Consider the following 9,543-nt stretch of genomic DNA (forward strand, 5'->3'; position numbering starts at 1 on the left):
AACAGGGCTACCTAACTCCAGGGTCCCTAATTCAACCAGAAGAGAATCTGTGGAGAAGAAGGATAGAGGCAATCGGAAAGGTGAAAAGGGCCACTCTGACTTTCTCCACCTCCCTGGTGACAAGCGATCCACCTGTCATTCACATCAACTTTCTGATTCAGGGTCTTTCCAGAAAAACAAGTACATTTCCTCCACGGTCACCAAAAGCAACTTTCCCTGCCTCTCGGAGTTAGGTCAGAGTAGTGAGAAAGCATTGTTTGAGCACACCTGTTCTTGGATTCCTTCTGCCTATTAAGAGAGACAAGGAAGTCAAGAACAGCGTGGCCACTTTGGGTCTATTGTGCATTTCCTAAGCCTGACCTTACCTGAGATGGGAGAGAACGTAATACCTGCGTGTCTTGGAGCCAAGGAGGGAGGCAGACTGCCAGCCATTTGTCTTATTTTAGGGACAATAAAACAGTCCCACCAGCAGGGCTGCTATGAGTGCACAACAGATTATTTAATCAAGACATTTGTGATCTGATGGAAGATTTCACAACACCAGAGAGAAGGACCAATTCTGGGCTTTCCCTCTTGAAGAAATAGCTGTTTTGCAAGAGGGAGCAGAAAAGACATGCCAGGAAAGGGAACCATCCAGGTGTGTCCAAGGGAGTGAAATTACAAGTGATATTTTATTTATTTTATTTTATTTATTTATTTGTCGAGTACGTATTAGATAATATATATAAGTATGAGCATGAATTGAATACATAAAATGAATACAATTAAATGGAACATTAGGACAGGGACAGTAGGCACTCTGGTGCTCTTATGCACGCCCCTTACAGACCTCTTAGGAATGGGGTGAGGTCAACAGTAGCCAGTCTACAGGTAAAATTTGGGGGGTTTTGGGATGAAACCTCAGAATCAGGTAGTGCATTCCAGGCATTGACCACTCTGTTGCTGAAGTCATATTTTCTGCAATCGAGTTTGGTGCAGTTTACCTTAAGTTTGTATCTCTTGTGTGCTCGTGTATTGTTGAGGTTGAAGCTGAAGTAGTCATTGACAGGAAGGACCTTGTAGCAGATGATTTTATGAGCTGTGCTTAAGTCATACCGAAGGCTGCGGAGTTCTAAATTTTCTAAGCCCAAAATTTCAAGTCTGGTGGCATAAGGTATTTTGTTGTGAGTGGAGGATTCTTCTTGTGAAATATTTCTGAACGTCTTTTTTAGATTTTTTTAAAGATTTTTTTTTAGATTTTTAAAGATCTTTTTTAGTTTTTAGGCATCTTTTCTCAACCCTCCCTCCACTTTCTATACCGTTTCTGAGTCAACATGGGAAAACCAGAGGTAGATTCCTAGATTCCAAAGTCACATTTCCTTGAGTGACGCTCAAATGAAAGTCTGCATTCTGGGAAAAGAACTGGAGAGAATCTTTCGGGATCTTCGGGGGTCCTTGGATCACACCTGAAGAAACGCAGCTCTAGGAAAACAGGCAGGCAGCAGGCAGGGAGAGGCAGGATCCAGCCCAGGAGGGAGGCGCTGGGTTGGCTGCTCTATTTGTTCACGTGCTTCAAAGCCGAGCCGAGGCCAATTTATAATTAGGAGGGTGGAGAGGAGAAGCAAAGAAAGTGCTTTGGTCTTCGGGGGTAAACATGTCCGTCCTGCTGGTGTCAGGGTTCCAAGTGTTTGTATTTGGCCTCATACAAAAGATGGTCTCCAGGTCTGACAGCTCTCTCTCGACCCTCCTGGAATTACAGAAGGGCAAGTCGGGTCTCACTTGGCAGGGAAGATGGCACAGTGCCAAGGCCCCCCATCTCCCCTCCCTCTTGAATGGCTCCTCCGGGGTTTCTGATGGGGCCCCTCAAAAGCCAATGCTGAGCAAAGACCCATGGAATGTAGCCCGGAGTGGGGGATCTCCCAGGCAAGCCACGAGATCCTTGGGAAACATCCCAGTGTGAATGCAGCCAAGTGTTTGAAAGAAATGGAGGCGAAGGCACCTCCATGATCTTGCAACAGCCCGGAGAGAGCAAAGGAAGCATCCAGTCCTTCTCTGGTTCTCCTGGGCGTCCCCAAGGATTCGATTTTGCATGTTCTGTAGCCCTGAGGACTCGTTCACCTCAGGTCCCAGTCAGGATATTCTGTCCACACAGAAACTCTAGTGGGAGGAAGCCCAGGGTGTGGAGCCAGCCTTGCCTCCGTGCCTCCTCCCTCTCTTTCGCTCCCAGTGGAAATGAAAGGAAAGCTCAACCACAAGAGCCAGCCGTTGGTCATAGACCTGGATGTTTGCACCAGGGGCGCTTCCTTGTGGACAGCAGCTGGACCTTCCCCTGACGGGTTGCCGTCATGAGGCATGTTGTGGTCATCTTGGGAGTCGTCTTTCTTTCAAAGCAACCCTGAGCCAGTTGCCTTTCTACGAAACCAAAATGCAGTAATACAGAGTCCTCCATGACATCACAACTTCCCTGTGTTTCACAGTTACGGGTCTGGCAACCTCTCATCACCCCTCCCGTGATACTGGGCATCTTGCAACTTGCCTTGAACCCTTTGCCAATGCATCGAGTCACTTAACCGGATGATGAAGAGAGAGCCGGCTCTGAGCCGTGCAAGATTTCCTTCTCCGGAGTTACATAAGCAGCGCCTCTCATCCATCCAGTCTGTGCATTTCAAAACATCTCAGTCCAGCCAATCGAGGTGAAGAATTTGGCAATCGGAGCAGGGAGACCAGCGCTGGCACCTGAAAGATGCTAGAATTCACTTGTAACTGGATACAAATTCTTCTGTAAGAAATGGAGGAGATGACCAGTTCTGAGCCCGAGGGAGGGAGGGAGGAGTTGAGCGTGTCATTAGTCTTGAGTCCCTTCACACCCACAAGAAATCTCAGTCCAACCCACCTTGAACTCCATTGACTCTTATCTACCGCTGATTTGTTGTTCAGCATGGCGTAAGCCTACAATCACTTGAAATGTCTTGAATCTTGATTTCTTGCCCCTGATGAGAAGGGCTGAGTTGACCAGTGCTTGGTTTTCTTCAACCCAGGTCTCTCCAGTCTGCTGGACTACAGTTCCCACCATCCCCAGCCAGCAAGGCCCAGTAGAATTTTACTTCAGGCATTCTTACTCATTGCTCCCCTTCAGCCACCCTACCTGGCCTGGGGATTTATGTGACACACCGTGGAGCGTGTTTGTCCATCTGTGAGTCCATCCCACGGACAGTGGATTTTAAGAGAAGAGTCTCCTTACGTGCCATCAGGTTTCTTTGCTGTGTCCATTAACTTCTCATCTGCCTTTCTCTTTTCCAAATATTAACATTTTAAATTACACGCGCGCACACAAATACAATTCACCTTATTTTAGGAGAATTTTCCTCTCAACTGCCTTTGAGCTTTTCCTCCATGGAACAATAATTTAATAAATAATGAGAGTTTAAGAAGTGAGCGATATTCTGCTTTCCAGAGAGAGCCAAGAAAATATCTCTAGAAATTCAGAAGGCATCACAGAGGGCTGTACAACTTTCTTCCCCAAGTATATACAACACTTTAGGAGCCTCAGAGAAAATCCCCAAATGTGTTGTTTCTGTATAAAATTTATAATTCAATCCATCCTTTGGCAAGCTGAATGCACCGAAACAGAAAGCAACCCCCCCCCTCCCATCACAGTGTTCCATCCGTGAAATGCCAACTCAAAACTGGGCAAGACCAAACTGGTTGCAACCTGACATCCCCTTTGAACTCAGGCAGTGCCATTCGCTGCTTCCGTGGATGATGGGTCCAAGTTGCAGGGAGTCTCAGGAGGAAGTTTGAAAGAGCTGCGTCATATGTGTAAAAATAAACACAAAGAGCGCAACCCAGCCTCTTGACTCAAAACCTGGAAACCTCTGAAATGAATCACGTCCCCCTCCTGAGCTCAGAAAGCAGCGTTTCCCCTTGCAGTCCGATTTTGTCACCTTTGGGACGCAGAGACTGTGAAGTGGGCCTCAGAATGAAAATTCCCTGAGAAAAAAACGATGACCTCAAAGCAAGTTAGAGATCTCCCTCCTACAGTGTGTGTGAACAGGCAACATCCCTTGAACGCAACCTCTGTTTTATTCACCATCATCTGATCCCAGGGCTGAGCCATCTTCGCTGATGGGCACCAAAGGACCCCTTCCTTCTTTCACTTATCACTTGAAAGCCAAAGAAAGACCACAAGATTGGGGGAGGGAGGGAGGGAGGGAGGGAAAGACCCTGGACGGCAACTCAGTTCTCATTTTAATTTTGCAGGGGACATTGTTAATCATTATACCAGTGGTGAAATCCAATTTTTTTTACTGCTGGTTCTGTGGGCGTGGCAGGGGAAGGATACTGCCAAATCCCCATTCCCTGCTCACTCCTGGGGGAAGGATATGTTGTGACCCAAGCCCAAGTAGGTAGTAGGAAACTCAGTCTGTGAAAAAACAAACTTTATTCGAACAGCTGAGAATTACTTCATTCCCAGCGTAGTTCAACTAAATTAAAACAAATTCATCCCAACACAAAAAAGGTCCACTTGGCTTTTTTACCACAGAAGAACAACAAGCAGCCATTCTCTCCTCCGGGCAATTCCCACAAAGACTAAATGTCTATGGAGATTCTCAGTCATCCAGGTCATGGTTGTCCCAAAGGTGCTTTTTATCCCCCAAAAGGCAACTGGACTTTCTTGGTTTTGCTTGAAGAGGTTTTGCTTCTCATCCAAGAAGCTTCTTCATAAGTCCACAAATACTATTTTATGACTCCCCCTACACCCTGCCTGGCCTTAGTCCTCCTTCTCTTCCCCATCCAGACTTCCTACACCCTCTGCTCTCTCCAGGTGGGGCTGGTTAGGTCTTGAGGTCTCCCAACTACTGACTCTACTTAACAGGACAGAAAGCCAGAGCGCCCGGCACCGAAGAGCTAAAAGAAAGAGAAGAGAAGCGACTTGACTAAAAAAGCTAGCAGGGCCTCAGATGGTACGCAGCCCATTAAAGTCACTCTTCTTTGGAAAGAGCCTCAGCTATTATGGTCTCACGCTAAGGACTGTGCTGGGACTTTATTTGCAGCTAAGCTGCCATGGCTGAAATGTTTTTATATATGCTTTGTTGATACATCAACCGAGCAAACTTCTGCTGAGGAGTTAATCCGTAATGGTACTAAAAAGAGAAGGTGGATGCAAGCCAAGTGCCTGGATGCCAAACCACTGCGCTGTATAGGAGAGTATAGCAATTCATCTTCTCATCTTTCATCAGCAGATCATCTGGCAGGATAATGCATCTATTGTCTTCTACCTGGGTTTCTACCACCCTTGCATGGCTTCTGCCGGACAGGTTTGCACGCTAAGATGATTACAATGCCAGGCCGTTGAGTTGGAGATGATTGAAAATGAAAGGTTGTATCATCAACAGAGGAACAATTCCCGGAACTGCACCAACCAAAAGATGGACGTGTGTGTGTGTGTGTCCCTGTGAGGGGGAAGTTGGACAACTTTCAAGACCAGGCAATGCATGAATTGCATGCCAACCTTCCACAGATTCCCCTTGTCTCAGGGAACAAGGCTGAAGAAGGAGTCCTCGCTCACTCAAAGGCTCTGGAATGCCGAGGTTCCAGTCTCTTTGGATAGCTGGAAAAGTGCTCATCTGCCCTGGCCAGATTTTGAGAGCAGGAGAGAATCAACTCAGGGAGTTATAAGCTGCTGCTTTGAACTTGGTCTTGTTCCCTGGGCCCGATATCTTTTGGGAAGTGAGGATTTTCTGCTGTTTACACGGAGAGTAGGCTCCTTCTGACCTCGATCTTGGCCTTCCATAAAGACCAGCTATCCTCTGCAGCCAATAACGGCTAGAAGAGATATAGTGCGTTCTCGTTCCACGGATGAATTGTGAGTGTGGCACACAAAAGGGCTGCCACAGTTGCAGAGAAGTGCTGCTTTTTCAGTTTTTGCTTGTGAGACAGGCCTTGTTGGGAACAAAGTTGGTTGAAATCGAGACTAAAGGAAACGGAGACGGTAAAAGTCTCAGGAATGAGGAAACAGTTCCACCTTCCCTGGATCTGTGTTGATCAAAACTTGAAACTTCCCCAAAGCAGAAGGAGGAATTCTGTGGGTTGAAATCCACAGTTCTGAAAGTTGCCAAGGTCGGATATTCCTGTTGTGGAAGCTCCACCAGAACCAAGAAGTGGTCCCAGCAGGCCAGATGCAAGGAAGCCAAGTGAAAATCTCATTGGGCACCTTGTTGGGAAAGGAAAGGAAGACCAGGTCCCTAGGATGAAATCTGCCAGATGTTTCCATTAAGATCTCAGGATGGTACCGCATCCTTCTCTGATATAATAAGCTGCCCGAGGAGGCCCTTTGCCATGGCTGCACATGGGAAACTCAGAAAGAGAAACTCTTTCTTGGCAGAAGTTGTGGTGAGAAAACATCTTCTCCCTAGAGAAACCTTCCTGGTGCCTCCATGCCCTTTGGACCAAGCAAGGGGTGGGGGCTGACTTGTTTGCCCAAGCTTTACCAAGACAATGCCCACTTCCTGATGGTTTTATGCTCCTTTTTGTAAAGTTGTGGCCCTTTGGATTATTGTTTTATGCAGAACTACAAGGACAAAACAATGAAAAAAAGTATCGTTAACCTTCTAATTGGCTTGTAAAGTGCTGGATACACCAGAAATGATGTCCCACGGCTTGTGGAAGATAAATTACTTTATGTGCAGGAGACCAGATGGAATTTTGTTAAAAAAAATGAATGACTCGTGCTTAAAACGTAAATATTATTTTCAGTATCAGGGCCACCCTTCTTTTAGAATAGATGCTCCCCACCACCTCCAACTGCCACCAATTCTCAGCAGAAAAGTTGGCAGTCAACATGCTCATTTATTTATTTTTTTTGAGCCAGTGAAGAAAAGGATACCCTGATTATAAGGATCTGTCAAGGGCAGATCAGAAATACTGTAAGTGGAAGGCTGGTCATAAGTTCCCTTTTTTCAGTGCCATTCAGGGGCGAAATGCTCCTGGTTCGGACCGGATCTCCTGATCCAGTAGCTATGACGGCAGTTGGTTCGGACAACTGGTAACAAAAAGCCCTGCCCACCCCCATGCCCAGTTGAGCTGCAGAATCATCAGAGGTCTTTTTTTTACTTTTAAAAGTATTTTTTCTTCAGCCAAAAAAATGCTTTTAAAAGTAAAAAAAAAGCCTCTGACGATTGCATGGCTCAGCTGGGATCATCAGAGCTTAAAAGCATTTTTTACAACCTCTTCAGCTGAAGAGGTTGTAAAAAGATGCTTTTAAAAGGCTCTGACGATCCCATCTGAGTTGCCTGATTGTCAGAGGCTTTTTTTTCTTTTAAAGGCAAAAAAAATGCTTTTAAAAGAAAACAAAAGCCTCTGATGATCAGGCAACTCAACTGGGATCGTCAGAGCCTTTTAAAAGCATTTTTTACGACCTCTTTGGCCGAAGAGGTTATAGAAAAAATGCTTTTAAAAGCAGAGAAAAAAAAGTTGGCCACGCCCACTCAATCACATTACACCCCCCTTTACCAAGCCACGCCCACAGAACCGGTAGTAACAAATTTTACATTTCACCCCTGGTGCCATTGTAACTTCAAACAGTTGCTGCATGAATGGTTGAAGGACTACCTGTCCAAGCATGCAGCCTGGATTTTCTTTGCAGGCTTCATCTTCTTAAGGTCAGTGGGAGCTGTTTTTAAACCTTGGCCAAAGGAGATGTCACCAGGCTCAGCCATGCCACAGCCTTCCTGGAATGACCTGGGCTTCGGACTCAGCCTCACCGTATCCTGAAATCCTCCTCAGAAGGGGGAAAGGTCCTCTCGACGCAGAGGATTAGATTCTCTCCCTACGTCATTCCTTGGCTGAACTCTCTTTCCCTGTTTGCAGGGTGGGGCACTTGCCCAACTCGCCTTTTCAAATTCACCTCCCTGGTGCACTGCAGGCAAAATTCTGATATGAAGCAATAGCGATGATTCCTTTGTGGGGCCACAACTCCTGAACGGCAGATGATTTCATCCCAGAAAATCTCATTCTCTGCTCATTCTCTCATCTTGAAGTTGAGAGGATGGAAACCTTCCCTGAAAGTCTTAGGATGGAACATCAAGGCAAACAGGTGAAGAGTTGTCAACCTAATCTTGCAAAGCTTCTTCCTTCCCATTTTCCAGATGAGAAAGCACCTCTGTGCCAACATTTATCACCTGAACTACCGAATGACCCAAATTACAAACGTCTACTCCAGAGTCAGAACCTTTTCTGATGCTTCACCAAGTCCACTCTGGAGTTTGGCTTAATGATCCCCGACTGGGAAGTCAACACTTCCAGATTGCAGATGTGAGAACATTCCCAGCATTGAAGATTTGAGATTTCTCTCCTGCTGCTTCAAATTCTTCCAGCATTGAAAACTTTTCACAGATGGGATTAAAAATAAGAATGACGTATCAGTTGGGTGGTTGTTGGAAAACTAGAAAGAGGAAGGAGGAAATTAGGTATGTTTGCCACCTCGGTTTATTTGTAAAAATAATAAAGGTGGGATGAAAAATAAACCTAGATCAAACATATCATTTGGCAATAAGTCACAACCATTCAGTGATCAGTGAAGCTAATCCAAGCCAAATATTTCAACGCACACTCACTTTTTCAGTTAAGTTGATACAAAGATAGAAAGGCTTGCATGCCCTATCCTAAAACCTTGTTTCCTACATGAAATGCAATAAAAAGCTGTTCTCTGGAAAAGCTAAATTCAGGCAGGTTCCTGGTAGCCAAGCCCATCACTAAGACATTAGCAAACTGACAAGGTCAAACTGACAAGAATGTTTAACTGATAAAAACCAGTGCAATTTACCTGGAATAAACCTCATGAACTTCAAGGTCTTACTTCAAAGCAGGAAGGTTTGTATTTTTAGCCACAAATTCAGTTCATCGATCCAACTGTGTTTAAATAGAGGTGCATTTTATGAAACGTCTAGTCTCTCTGTTGGATTGAAAACAGTTTAAGAAAGGGAGAAAAAGCAACTTCCATTCTAGCCCTAACCCCTGCCTTGCAGACCAATGGATTAGGTGGGCCACCCAGGCCTGATCTCAAAGTTTGTGGAACCTGTTCAGAACTGAGCTGGGAGCTTGTGACAATCTCCAAACTGCAGGCTGGACTAGGAAATCCAAAATATAGCCTGGATTAAGGCAACTGCAGGTCGCATCTTTCTAGCTGCCAAGATCACAACATGGTTATGCCCCTGAAGTCATCAGGAAGTGAGCTCAAGCAGAAGAATGTATTGTTAGAAAGCACAGCAGAAAATAATTAAAAAAAATTTTTAGATACAGGATACAAACATTTTGGAGTCAGTAAAGCAGCAAGCACTTAAGTCTAAAAGGAAACTGGAATTTTGCCAATACCAGATTATTTTGGCTGATGAATCAAGGTGTCTTATTAGAAGACCGTTGATCTGTTTGTGAATTAGTAAAGGTATTCAAACTTTCAGACAAAAGCAACCATTATAGGAGGTTTGCTACTCAGCTAGCAGCTCACCAAGCAGAACAAATAAATAATTACAGGATTGAAATCCCACCCGGTCCCCGATTCTTCCC

This window comes from Ahaetulla prasina, chromosome 11, assembly GCF_028640845.1.
Source record: "Ahaetulla prasina isolate Xishuangbanna chromosome 11, ASM2864084v1, whole genome shotgun sequence".
Taxonomy (NCBI): Eukaryota; Metazoa; Chordata; class Lepidosauria; order Squamata; family Colubridae; genus Ahaetulla; species Ahaetulla prasina.